General features: G+C 61.5%; 1 protein-coding gene across 1 annotated transcript in view; it reads right to left on the bottom strand.

The window, feature by feature from the left end:
• LRFN5 (leucine rich repeat and fibronectin type III domain containing 5) overlaps positions 1–12300 on the bottom strand; it is a 37595-nt gene extending 25295 nt beyond the window's left edge. Inside the window, 1 exon segment of the mRNA XM_033063253.2 lies at positions 12152–12300. The gene's annotated coding sequence lies outside the window, so the exon portion shown is untranslated.
• Positions 12301–13594: the final 1294 nt, after the last annotated feature.

Raw genomic sequence — 13594 nt, 5'->3', positions numbered from 1 at the left:
ACTGCCATGATCACCCTCCTGGTCCCAGTGCCACGATCACCCTCCTGGTCCCATGGCCACGATCACCCTCCTGGTCCCATTGCCACGATCACCCTCCTGGTCCCATTGCCATGATCACCCTCCTGGCCCCATTGCCACGATCACCCCTCCTGGCCCCATTGCCACGATCACCCTCCTGGCCCCAGTGCCACGATCACCCTCCTGGTCCCATTGCCACGATCACCCTCCTGGTCCCATTGCCACGATCACCCTCCTGGTCCCACTGCCACAATCACCCTCCTGGTCCCATTGCCACGATCACCCTCCTGGTCCCAGTGCCATGATCACCCTCCTGGTCCCATTGCCACGATCACCCTCCTGGTCCCATTGCCATGATCACCCTCCTGGTCCCATTGCCACGATCACCCTCCTGGCCCCACTGCCACGATCACCCTCCTGGTCCCACTGCCACAATCACTCTCCTGGCCCCATTGCCACGATCACCCTCTGGTCCCACTGCCACGATCACCCTCCTGGCCCCAGTGCCACGATCACCCTCCTGGCCCCATTGCCATGATCACCCTCCTGGTCCCAGTGCCACGATCACCCTCCTGGCCCCAGTGCCACGATCACCCTCCTGGCCCCAGTGCCACGATCACCCTCCTGGCCCCATTGCCATGATCACCCTCCTGGTCCCAGTGCCACAATCACCCTCCTGGTCCCAGTGCCACGATCACCCTCCTGGTCTCAGTGCCATGATCACCCTCCTGGCCCCAGTGCCACGATCACCCTCCCGGCCCCTCTACCTGTTTTGTCAGGGAGAGCTCACTGCCAGGGCTGAGCCCTCTGCCCTGCTCAGCCTGCCAGCCCCCAGCAGCCCAGGGCTTCCACCTGACAGGTGGAATCACCAGACAAGCAAATCCCTGTGAAGTGCAGCTGAGCAAGTAAATGCTACAAAATAAGAGCAATTTATTCCACAGTTTACAAGTCAGTCTGTGGTCCTCAGAGATAATTCTGCTGTCAGGTGCTTACGTTCCAGCAGCAGTACCAGGCTACACGAGCTGCTTTTGTGCCTCTATTAGCCCACACATGTGCAGATCCTCCTTTTCCACACTGTATTTGCATTCAACACATAAAGTTTTGCTTGATCTGTGCTGCAAACTAAGCGCAATTCTGTCATGAGATTGCATGGAACACCAGAGCAGACTTCTGACCAGCATTCATTATTCAGGACACTGAAACACACTGATCTTTCTGGAAAGGTCTGGCAGTCTGGAAACACCTTTTGCACCCACTTGTCCCCACTGGTGGCGTGCTGTCCGAGTTGCACTGTCTCTCACCTAGCAGCACACCAGCCCTTACTGAGATTTGAACTTTAATGTATTCTCCAGATCTGCTGAATCAGTCCTGTTCTACACCACAGTGATTCCTGCACAGCCTTACTGATGTCCAGGGTATTTTACACTTCTGCTTCTCCCCATCCTTGCTGGCAGACAGTGCCCAGCCAGCGCTTTGCTCTGGTGCCAGGGCACCACGAGTCACCCACCAGCCCCTGAACTGCCCTGTCCAGAGGGCTGCAGCTCTCTGCCTCCCCTGGGCTGCCACCAGAGGGATTTCCCACTGAGGACCTCGGGGAAGGCAGCAGAGGCTTCAGCCCCTGCACACCTCGTCCCTCCCTCAGCAGTGCCCGCACCCAGCCCATGGCACAGGAACACGGGGCAGCCCATGGCACAGCCGAGCTGGGCACAGGAGGGACTGCAGCCACCCACACAGCCACGGGGACACAGGCTGTGCTTTGGACACCGTTTGGTGACACGGGGCTGCTGAGCCACGACAAACAGTAAACACTCAGCCCAGCCTGGAAGCACCTCAAAACAATAAACCACTTCATTTCTATGGGAGAACTTCTTCCCTATGAGGGAGGGCAGGCACTGGCACAGGTGCCCAGAGTAGCTGTGGCCACCCCTGGATCCCTGGCAGTGCCCAAGGCCAGGCTGGACATTGGGGCTGGAGCAGCCTGGGACAGTGGGAGGGGTCCCTGCCATGGTAGGAGGTGGAATGAGCCGTAAGGTCCTTTCAAATTCTGTGACTCTGCGACTCTGTAAAGGAAATGCATCTGTAAAAGCCATAAAAAGCCCTCACAATTCCATGTCAGGCATGGGGAGCTACAGGAGGGGCAGCTGCTCCCCCCAGCTCCTTGCTGCTGCCATCTGGGGGGGCAGAGCTTGAGACCAACCTGTCTGGCACTCACATTTGACATCAGCAGGTCAGCCTGTCACTAATTGAATTATACCTGCATTACTTAATAAACAAAGAATACTCTCCACATTACAAGGATGTAATCCTTTAATTGGTTTATGAGCACAGAGTCCCATGGGAGGTGTCACAAATCCATCAGGATGCCCTGAGCACTGCGTTTCTGAGCTGCAGAGATAACGAGTGTCGTATGCCAGCAGCCAGCTCTGGGCCGAGCTGGGAAGGGAGCTGGGCCAGCACTCTGCTCTGCTCCACACCACCAGCACACCCAGTACCCCCAGCACAGCCCCCAGAGCTGTGGAGCTGCCAGCAGCAGGAGCTGGCACTCAGACCCATCCTTCCAGTGCCCCCAGCTCCCAGTGCTGCCCACCCTGGTGTGCTGCCCCACAGGGCACCCAGTGCCCTTCCAGAGCCAACATCGTGGGCAGGGCAGCACTGCAGCCCCAGCAGGGCCTCCAGCCCCCCATCCACACTCGATTCACCAACACAGTCCCACCTCATCCATCATCACCCAGAAATCCCCTTCTGCTGCCTCACACAACCTGCTACTGCAGCTGGTAACCAAAACCATATCAGTGAAACCCAGCACACTCCAAAAGCCTTGGCAGAGGGAAACCACGCTCTGCAGGAGGCAGGTGCCCTGCTCCATGGCACTCATCAGCAGGATCAGCTCTGCTCTACAAAATCCTCTCCAGCCTCTGAACCACCTGCACTGCTGGCCATGCTGAGGGCAAGGACAGAACGGGGCTCGGACACAGGCTGGGCACCCTGCAGGGCTCAGAGCACACAGCACTGCTGGCCATGCTGAGGGCAGGGACAGAACGGGGCACGGACACAGGCTGGGCACCCTGCAGGGCTCAGAGCACACAGCACTGCTGGCCATGCTGGGGGCAAGGACAGAATGGGGCACGGACACAGGCTGGGCACCCTGCAGGGCTCAGAGCACACAGCACTGCTGGCCATGCTGAGGGCAGGGACAGAACGGGGCACGGACACAGGCTGGGCACCCTGCAGGGCTCAGAGCACACAGCACTGCTGGCCATGCTGAGGGCAGGGACAGAACGGGGCACGGACACAGGCTGGGCACCCTGCAGGGCTCAGAGCACACAGCACTGCTGGCCATGCTGGGGGCAAGGACAGAACGGGGCTCGGGACACAGGCTGGGCACCCTGCAGGGCTCAGAGCACACAGCACTGCTGGCCATGCTGAGGGCAGGACAGAACGGGGCACGGACACAGGCTGGGCACCCTGCAGGGCTCAGAGCACACAGCACCGCTGGCCCCGCCAACAGCACGGGGGGAACAGAGCATGGGGACAGGAGGGCAGCTGGGAGCCGGGTGCTCAGTGCTGTCCCTGCCACACAGGGACATCACCAGAGACCTGGGTGCTGCTCCCAGAGGCTTGGCTGGATTTTCTGTGCCCGGCATCACAGGAACACCATACCTGATTAACACCCAACCCAAATTCCAGATGGCAAGGAGCAAGTCCAGCCTCTCCCCAGCATTCCAAGTCTCTCATCCTGCTGGCCACACAATTTCACTCCTTGTTATTGTTCTTTATTTACTGTTACTATAACTTTCCAGATGGGACTTAAGTGCAGTCACAACGTGCATTGATTGGCTTCTTTAATGCTTCTAGAAGAAATGAAGCTTATTCAGCTCAGCCCTCAGCGCCTGTTGGTGACACCACAGAGGCAGTGTGAGCACGGAGGGCTGTGGTGCCACAATCACAGGGGCACTCACCTGGGCAGTTCAGTTGTACCCATTTGGACACACAGCACAATGCTCATTTAAAAACTACCGTCCTCATCTGTTCCCTTGGAAATCAACACAATCCTCATCTGGCACTAACAGCAGCTGCAGCCATCCATCCTGACCTGCCATGGCTTTTCCCATGGTGTTTATCATGTTTTCTTTCTAGATCAGGAAGGACAGGGGATTGCTTCAATCCACAGAAGTTGCACGTTTGCAGAATGCTTCTTAAATAGCACAAGTTAAGTGTGTCCAAGGCAGGGCAGGAATGGGCAATAATGAACACAACAGGAATGCCAGCCCTTAGGGAGGCAACCGCTCATTTCAACTACCTCAGAAGGAGCAGACCCTGCTGCAGGGATCCTTGCTGCTCAGAAAGCAGGGATGCAGGGAGGGAAGGTGTATGTGGGACACCTGTGGGACCCAGCTGCAGATGAGCAGGGGGCTCTGTGCAAGGAACACAGAACCAGGAAGGAGGCTGCACCCTCCAACCACTGAATGCAATCCTTGCTGTTATCCTGGCTCTTCAACACCGCAGCTGAGGATGCTCAGCTGTGTCAGCCTGCCCAGGCTGGTGTGCAGAGCCCTCCCTGCATACCTGTGACACAGCAAATGGTCCCCAAAGGCAGCCACGGCCAAAGCTGAGGCTCAGCAGCAGGAAAGCAGCAGTGACTGCTCAGGAAGTGCAGTTTGGAGCCTGGTCCCCAAGAGCAGTGTCACTGCAGCTGGGCCACGGCGGAGATGAGACACAAGGCTGACGTGTCAGGAGGAGCCACGAGCACGGTAAAACCTGCTCACAGCACAGTGACAACAACCTGCCTATGGCACAGTGACAACAAACCTGCCCAGGACACAGTGACACCAAACCTGCCCATGGAACAGTGACACTGACCCTGCCCATGGCACAGTGACACTGAACCTGCCCAGGACACAGTGACACTGACCCTGCCCAGGGCACAGTGACAACAAACCTGCCCATGGCACAGTGACAACAAACCTGCCCATAGCACAGTGACACCAAACCTGCCCACAGCACAGTGACACCAACCTGCCCATGGCACAGTGACACCAAACCTGCCCATGGCACAGTGACAACAAACCTGCCCACAGCACAGTGACACTGACCCTGCCCACAGCACAGTGACACCAAACCTGCCCACAGCACAGCACCCCTGCCCACGGCACAGTGACACTGACCCTGCCCATGGAACAGTGACACTGACCCTGCCCACGGCACAGTGACACGACCCTGCCAGGGCACAGTGACACTGACCCTGCCCACGGCACAGCACCCCTGCCCACGGCACAGCACCCCTGCCCAGGGCACAGTGACACCGAGGCCTGCCCACGGCACAGTGACACTGACCCTGCCCAGGGCAAACCGTGACACTAAACATGCCCACAGCACAGTAACACTGAAACCTGAACACGTCACAGCACCCCTGCCCAGGGTACAGTGACACTGACCCTGCCCACGGCACAGTGACACCAAACCTGTCCCATGGCACAGTGACACCGACCCTGCCCACGGCACAGTGACACTGACCCTGCCCACGGCACAGTGACACCAAACCTGCCCACGGTACAGTGACACCAACCCTGCCCATGGCACAGTGACAACAAACCTGCCCATGGCACAGTGACACCAACCCTGCCCACGGCACAGCACCCCTGCCCACGGCACAGCACCCCTGCCCACAGCACAGTAACACCTGACCCTGCCCAGGGCACTGTGACACTGACCCTGCCCACGGCACAGTGACACCAACCCTGCCCATGGCACAGTGACACCGACCCTGCCCACGGCACAGCACCCCTGCCCACGGCACAGCACCCCTGCCCACAGCACGCTCAGCGCAGCAGCAGCGCTCGCACGCACTCAGGCAGCAGAAGGCTCCTGGAAACGCGGCGTACCCAGCAGCAGCACTGACTCACACTGACAGGGCGACAAATCCCGCTCAGCCTTACTCAGACCCGCTCCCACAGCCCTCCAGGGAGCGGTACAGCAGGGCTGCCAGTGCCTGGAGAAAACAGGAGCGACGCAGCTCCAGAGCCCCGGCAGCGCTCCCGACGGCACCTGGGCATCCTGTACTGATTTGCACCTGGCCTCCTGTGCCCTGTGCCCAACAGCACCTGCCTTTCTGTGCCAACAGCACCTGGCATCCTGTACTGATGGCATCTGGCATCCTGTGCCCTGTGCCCATGGCACCTGCTTTCCTGTGCCCATGGCACATCCCCTTCCTGTTCCAGCAGCACCTGGCATCCTGTGCCTATGGCACCTGGCATCCTGTGCCCATGGCACCTGGCATCCAGTGCCGGGGCAGACTCTTCACATCCCAAGCAAACTCTAAACTCTGGATTAAACACACAGAAACCAGCACCTCGTGTGCAGCAGAACGTCTCTGAGTGACTCCTCAGTGGTGCTAAAGCAATCCCATCCCAAGCCCGGTGGCACCAGGTGACAAAGAACACTCCCTGGGGATCCCTCTCAATGTGACTTTCTCCACCATGCCTTTTCCTCGTAGTTTGGGTTTTCTTGCACACCTGCTGTCCCACAGCTGGTGAGTCCTGCTGCAGGAGTCCCAGAGCTGTCACAGCTCACTGTGGTGGGCTCCTGCCTCTCCACTCCCCATGGCCAACTACAGAGACCAGGAGTAAAAATAACTAGAAATAAATACGCAGGGAGTATCAGCTGTCTGGGAATGAAACAATGCTGAGGCAACAAAAACTGAAGAGTTTTATCTGTCTCCAATCCAAAACAATTCCAGCATGATCTTGACAGAGAAGCCTAAATAAAAACTTCAAGGGAAAAAAGGATATCCCACTTTAAAGCAAAGCTACCTAATCATATGTTTTCATGGAAATGTTTTGCCATGAGGCAGTTCCTGGGGAGAAGCTTCACCTACAAGAGCAAACTCAAAACCACAGCATTGGGCTCAAGCTCTGCAGCGTTGGGAACTGGCTCAGACACTCCCAGGTCCCCCTGGCCATGGGCTATGTCAGACACTCCCAGGTCCCCCTGGCCATGGGCTGTCAGGACACTCCCAGGTCCCCCTGGCCATGGGCTATGTCAGACACTCCCAGGTCCCCCTGGCCATGGCTGTCAGACACTCCCAGGTCCCCCTGGCCATGGGGCTATGTCAGACACTCCAGGTCCCCCTGGCCATGGGCTGTCAGACACTCCCAGGTCCCCCTGGCCGATGGGCTATGTCCGACACTCCCAGGTCCCCCTGGCCATGGGCTGTCAGACACTCCAGGTCGCCCTGGCCATGGGCTATGTCAGACACTCCCAGGTCCCCCTGGCCATGGGCTATGGTCAGACACTTCCCAGGTCCCCCTGGCCATGGGCTATGTCAGACACTCCCAGGTCCCCCCTGGCCATGGGCTATGTCAGACACTCCCAGGTCCCCCTGGCCATGGGCTATGTCCGACACTCCCAGGTCCCCCTGGCCATGGGCTGTCAGACACTCCAGGTCGCCCTGGCCATGGGCTGTCAGACACTCCCAGGTCCCCCTGGCCATGGGCTAATGTCAGACACTCCCAGGTCCACCCTGGCCATGGGCTATGTCAGACACTCCCAGGTCCCCCTGGCCATGGGCTTATGTCAGACACATCCCAGGTCCCCCTGGCCATGGGCTATGTCAGACACTCCCAGGTCCCCCTGGCCATGGGCTATGTCAGACACTCCCAGGTCCCCCTGGCCATGGGCTGTGCAATCAGAGGCACCCACCAAGGCTCCCATGACTGCCTCAGCCGTTTGATAAAACACCTTCTACATGCTCCAGCTCGAAACAAACAGGACTTGAGGAGCCCTTTCTCCCCTTGAAGCAGAGCAGCTGGTGCCCAGCTCAGGCAGCAGGCATGGCGTGCCCAGCCTCTGCCTCAGTGGCCAGCGAGCCAGGCGGGATGGGGCACACGGGCAGGAGCCCCTGGGACACCACAGTCACCCTCACACCCCCCAAGTAAGGGCAGGACACAGCTCCTGGCACCACACCGTGACACCACACTAGGGACCTCTGGCTCATGGAGCCCAGAGCCCCAGCAAGGGATCAGGGGTGGCCCGGGGGATCAGCACCTGCCTTTGGCTCGAGGGGCTCGGGGCCAGGGCCTTCTCCAGGAGCCCTGTCTTCTCCTCTCCTGATCTTACCTGCTCCCCTGTGAACATCAGCCCTTTCCTGTGCACCCTCTTATTTCTCCAGGAACCGACAGCAAGAGCTGCCACAGAAAGCAGAACGATGGCCAGCACTATTCCGTGTCGGCTGCAGGCACTCATCACTGTGACCTCCACCCAGCAGCAACCCAGGGCTCACCTGGGCGTGAGCCGAGGTCTCCAGCGCTCCTCGGGAGCCCCTCTAAGACCGAGACCAGCCACAGAGAGCTGCACACAGGGACAGAGCCCAGCAGGGCCTGCGGGAACACCCTCAACAGCCTGGATCTGGGCACTGCAGCGGAATTCCATGACTGACGTTACTTCAAGGATTTGTCATTTTGTTTGTCAGAATGACATCTCAATTCCAGAGTACCAGAAGGTATATCTGACTAATTTGAAGCAAATGTTTCTGTTTTGCTGCAAAGTGCATGATTATTTGATAAAAAATTTCTAGAAAGAATGGTTTCACTCTTCAGCAACAAAACCTTATACTTGGATAAGGTTTGGATTTGGTTTTCCAGGCTTGAGCACATCTCCAGTGCTGCTTCTGTTCAACCACATTTCTCCCTGCTACCCAGCCACACAGACAACAAGCTTTTGTTTCCAAAGCATTTTAGGTAAGTACCTCAAGAACAAGTTTTTATTTAAAACACACACACATAAGCCTCTCCTAGCACAAACTTCATCGGATAGTGTCAGCAAGCATGTTCTAATAGCATGATATTGAAAAGTAATTTTACTACTAGCTAGAAAAGTCTGAAGACTGCAGAGGATATATTTAGATGTGTATAAATAGATAACACTCAGTGATGTCTGGTCCAAGGAGTACAAATCTTCCCTAATGCATGGAATATGCCTGGCCCAAAACGCTTGAGCAGCACTTACACAGCCTTTTCAGGCTGGCTCAGGTTCTGAGCCCGCTAATAGCGAGGCCATTAGAGCGGCGCTCGGCCCAGCTGCTTGTGCAGGGAATATGCAGAGATTGCTCCATAAAACCGAGCCGGTTACCACATCTGAAAGCACAGGCGGTATCGATCAGCAATGAGAAGCCATTAACTCCCCAGCCTCCGAACTACCTCCACGTGCCCCAGGGCAGGGACAAGCCCTCCAGGCACCTCGGGATGCTCCACCTCCCCAAGGCAGGCGCCCTGCATGCCCAGGCCATCCTTCCCATGTACCTGCTTTCACATTCCCTCTAATCTTCCTCAAAAATTAAGGGAAGATCTGTTATTTTCTTGCCATGCTGCTCAGCCACATCTCTTCTTGGGCTCCCCACATTCCCAGCCAGCCCGGACCCTGGGCTGGGCAGCACCTCTCAGCCTAGCCCCTAGCCCCACTCACACCTCCAGTAGCCAATGGGAGCCTCTCCAGACAACAGACCTGCATGAAAAATTCAAACCAAGCCCCTGAGACACCATCCTGAGCAGTGCTGCAGTCAAGTGCAGCTTTTCTTGGTTGCAAGGATGACTCGAGCTCTCAGCCCACCAGCTCCCACTGGGATAGGGCAATCTGGAGCCTGCTCCCACAGCTGCATGGGTTTGATGGAATGGGTCAATCTCAAAACCACTTCTGTAGCTGAATGTGTTTGGTGAACAGGCAAACTAGTTCAGCTTTAACTTGTACTGGGTACCTGAGATATCCAGGATTTGCTTTCACTGACTGCCCTGTCATTATAAAACCAGGAACTGCTGTTTCTGAAAGCAGAAAGATGAAGTAATATGCCAGGAGATGTATCTTAGAAAGGCTTGTAACTGGAGGCCAAACTGGCAAGCTCTGGTGTGCATTATGATCCAGTCTTACGCATTTAAACACATTTATTATGCATTTAAACAAATGCATAATCCCTTGAGTACAGTATATATTTAGCAACGTGGATTGGGAAGGTGTTGGGCACTGAGAACACTCAGTCTCTGGTACAGCTGCTTGAGCAAAATCAAACCTGACTCCCAGACCAGCAGTGGAATTGCCAGGTCTGGCACATCTCTACCTGCCAGGACAGAATCTGGCAACACCAGAGTCCATGGGCCACCTCCGAGGTGTGGCCTGTACCCAAAACCAGGTGCCACTCAGAGTCCTGGTGGCACCCAGGTGTCCAGGCTGGGATGCAGTCCTGGCACACCAGGACAGACCGGTCCCACCACACACAGTCCATTTGGGCAGCACTGCCCCACGCCCCTGGACACAGCCACGGCCAGCATCGCTGCTGCCACGGCCAGCCCAGACCCCTCCAGCTGCAGATGCACAGCTGGAAACAAAGAGGCTTCAATTGCAGGATGGATTCGCTTTGCCTCGCCGGTGTGGTGCCTGGCTGCGCTGGCCTGAGCAGCCCTGGCCACGCAGCGCTCGCCCGAGGATGCTCAGAAGGAACAAGCTGGCACCACGTGTCACACAGGAACATGCGAAATGGAAGCGTGGGTGGGGAGCATCGCCAGCACGACAGCGCGATGGCCAAGGGCAGGGACTGCCAGCCTGCCCAGTCCCACGGCACTCAGCCTAAGGCCACAGGGCTGGGCTTGGCCGGGGGCACCTGCTGTCCCCCCCTCTCCAAGACTGGTGAGGCCGGGTTCATGACCACAGCTGGGACCAACACATCTCTCTGCTCCACACACAACATAATGAGTGCCCCGGAGATGCAACAGACTGGGGGGGAGGAGGCCAAAGTGCAGGAAGGGAAGCGCTGGTGTCCCAGGATGCAGAGGAACCGCAGAGCCAGCGCTGCCCAGTCCACGCTGGGAAGGAGCAGCCCGGGAAGAGGCTCGCCCAGCACACCTGGGCCAGCCGTGCCCGCTCGCACAGCGCTGCCGGCCGCAGCTGGGCTCCCGGAGCGAGGGCTGATGCTCCGACACCAACATGGCTGCGAGGCTCCGCCGGCTCCTCCGCCGCTGCTCCGCCGCCTCCCCAGCGGGAACCTGCCGGCGGGGAAGGTCCATCCTGCCCTACATTTCCTCTCCCGCACACAGCGCTGTTCGCCTCGGAGGGCCGGAGGAGAGCGGGGCGCAGCCGCATCCCGGGACGCAGGGGACCACGGCGGCCCAGGGGAGAGAGCGGGGAGAGAGCGGCGGCCAGGGGCGCCGGGACGGGGCGGCAGGATGGGGCGTGGGGACCGCGGGTTCCTGCGCCCTCTGGCACAGCCCCGCACCCCCCGAGCACCCCGAGCCACCCCCGGGAGCGCCCCGGGATGGCTCCGCGCACGGCGGCGCCTCCGCCCGCTCGGGCAGCGCCGCAGCGCCAGCGGTGCCGGTAACCGGGCGGCGGCACCGCGGCGCGGAGGGGGCGGCGGCCGCGGCACGGGCGGCCCCGCAGCATCGCAGCCTGGCAGCATCTCCGGCCCCGCAGCATCCCCAGCCCAGCCCAGCCCAGCCAGCACGGGCGGCCGCCGGCGCCGTCCCGCGGGCAGCGGCGGCAGCGCGGCGCGGCTCGGCTCGGCTCTGCTGGGCTCGGCTCGGCCCGGCCCGGCTCGGCCCGTTCGCGGGGCACCCGCCCGCCGCTCCGCGCTCCCCCGGCCGCCGCCCTCCCGGGAAGGGCGTCATCCCGGCGCCCCCGCCGCGCCGTGGGGTCGCCCTGACCGGGACGTTCGGCACCGGCCGGGCCGCCCCACACCCCCCGCCCCGTCCCCTGGGCCGGTACCGCGGTGCAATGCAGATGTGCCGGGCGCGACTCCCCCGTTTACCTGGTGCCTCCGGGGACGGGCGGCGGCCGGAGCGCGTCCCCTGCGGGTGCGGCCGCGGCCGGGCCCCGGCGGGCTGCGGGCGCTGGCGGCAGGCGGGCTGCCCGCCGCTCCGCCCCGAGCCGGCGCTCACCACCCGCATCCTACCGCGGGTCCGCGGCGGAGCTGCCCGCGGCCGGGGCGGGCAGGGCGGCCCGGGGACGGCCCCACGCGGCGGCTCGGGCGGGCGGCGGCACACGCACACACGCGCGGCGGGGGCGGGAGGCGCGGGACAACCCGCCCGCATCAGCCCGCCCGCATCGCCCCGCACCGGGCAGCCCGCCCCGTTCTGCTCCCGCCGGCGCTGACCTTGTCGTGTACCTGCGCCAGGTTAATCCTCGCCAAACGCTGCCGCTCCGCACCCCGCTGCGGGATCCTGCGCGCCGGGCGCTGCGCTGGACGAACGGACGGACGGATGGACAGACGGACGCGGCCGAGGCGCGGGCAGCCCCGCCGCCGGGCCGGCGCCTGCCGGTGCGGGAGCCGCTAGCGCGGGGCGGCCGGCGGCAGGGCCATGCGGCTCCGCGCCGCTCCGCGCCGGGCGCGCTCAGGCGGAGCAGCCGCGGCGGCGGGCGCTGCGGCGGGGCAGAGCGGGGAGCGCGGCGCCCGCGGCTCGGCCCTCCGCGGCGGCGGCAGCTGCGCCCATCCTCCGCGCCGCCGGCCTCCGCCCGGCCCCGGCCCCGGCCCCGGCCGCGGGCAGCCGCGCCGCTCGCTGCCGCATGGAGCAGCCGCCGCCTCCCCCGCGCCGCGCCGCGCCGGGGCGGGCTGGAGCAGCCGGGCCCTCCCCGCCCCGCCGCACGCACGGCTGAGCCGCAGCCGCCCGACCGCCGCCGCGCAGACGTGCGGCCGGGCCGCCCCCCGCCGTGCCGGGCTCGGGGCTGCGCGCCGCCGGGCGGGACCAGGCACGGCCGCCGGTACGGACACGGACACGGACACGGACACGGACACGGACACGGACACGGACACGGACACGCCTCCGCCTGCCCCGCCACGCCGGGGCTGGGCTGCGGCGACGGGCACCGAGAGCGGCCGCGGCCCTCGGGGCACCCCACAGCCCTCCCCCGGGGCCGCAGCGGGTACGGGCGGTGCGCGCACTTTGCCCTGGCCGCAGACGCACCGGCGGAGCCGTCCCGCGGAGCGGCAGCGCGGGTGGGAGCGCGGCGGGAGCTCCGCTCCGCTCTGCCCGGCATGGCCAGGGCTCTTCTCCACCCTCGGGGCACGCAGCTGCCCGCATCCTGCCCGTCCGAGGACAAGGACTGCAACACCGCACTTCAGGAGGGATGATCCTGGCAGGAGGAGGAAAGGCTGGGTCATCTGTGGGGGCAGTAAATTCGAGCGCTTTTGGGGATTGCGGCATCGTTACCTGTCTCCTGGATTTCTAACAAGGGAGGAGAGTGCATTTCGTGCTATGGAACACTGACACCCTTTTCTAGTGCTCTTTTGTGGGAAAACGCCGGGAATGCTGCAGGACCCGAAGAAGAGGAGCAGTGCATGAAGAGCCTGGAAGAGGAGCTAATTACCGAACCTCGTCAGCGGGCAGTGACCCCGCGCCTGGAGGATGTGCAGGCACGTACCCTGCCACCACTGGGAAACGGCCCCGTCTCCCCCGACACTCTCCCCCTGCCATGGGACGCAGCTTTCGGCTCCTCCGGGGCTGCCCCGGGACTCTCGGCAGCCGGAGCAGCCTGCGTGGCCACTGCCGCTGAGGATGCAGGAGAAATCCCGTGGGGTGCTCAGCACGCCTGGAGCAGC

This window comes from Catharus ustulatus, chromosome 6 (assembly GCF_009819885.2).
Source record: "Catharus ustulatus isolate bCatUst1 chromosome 6, bCatUst1.pri.v2, whole genome shotgun sequence".
NCBI classification, from domain to species: Eukaryota; Metazoa; Chordata; class Aves; order Passeriformes; family Turdidae; genus Catharus; species Catharus ustulatus.
This window is presented reverse-complemented; position numbering and strand designations above follow the sequence as displayed.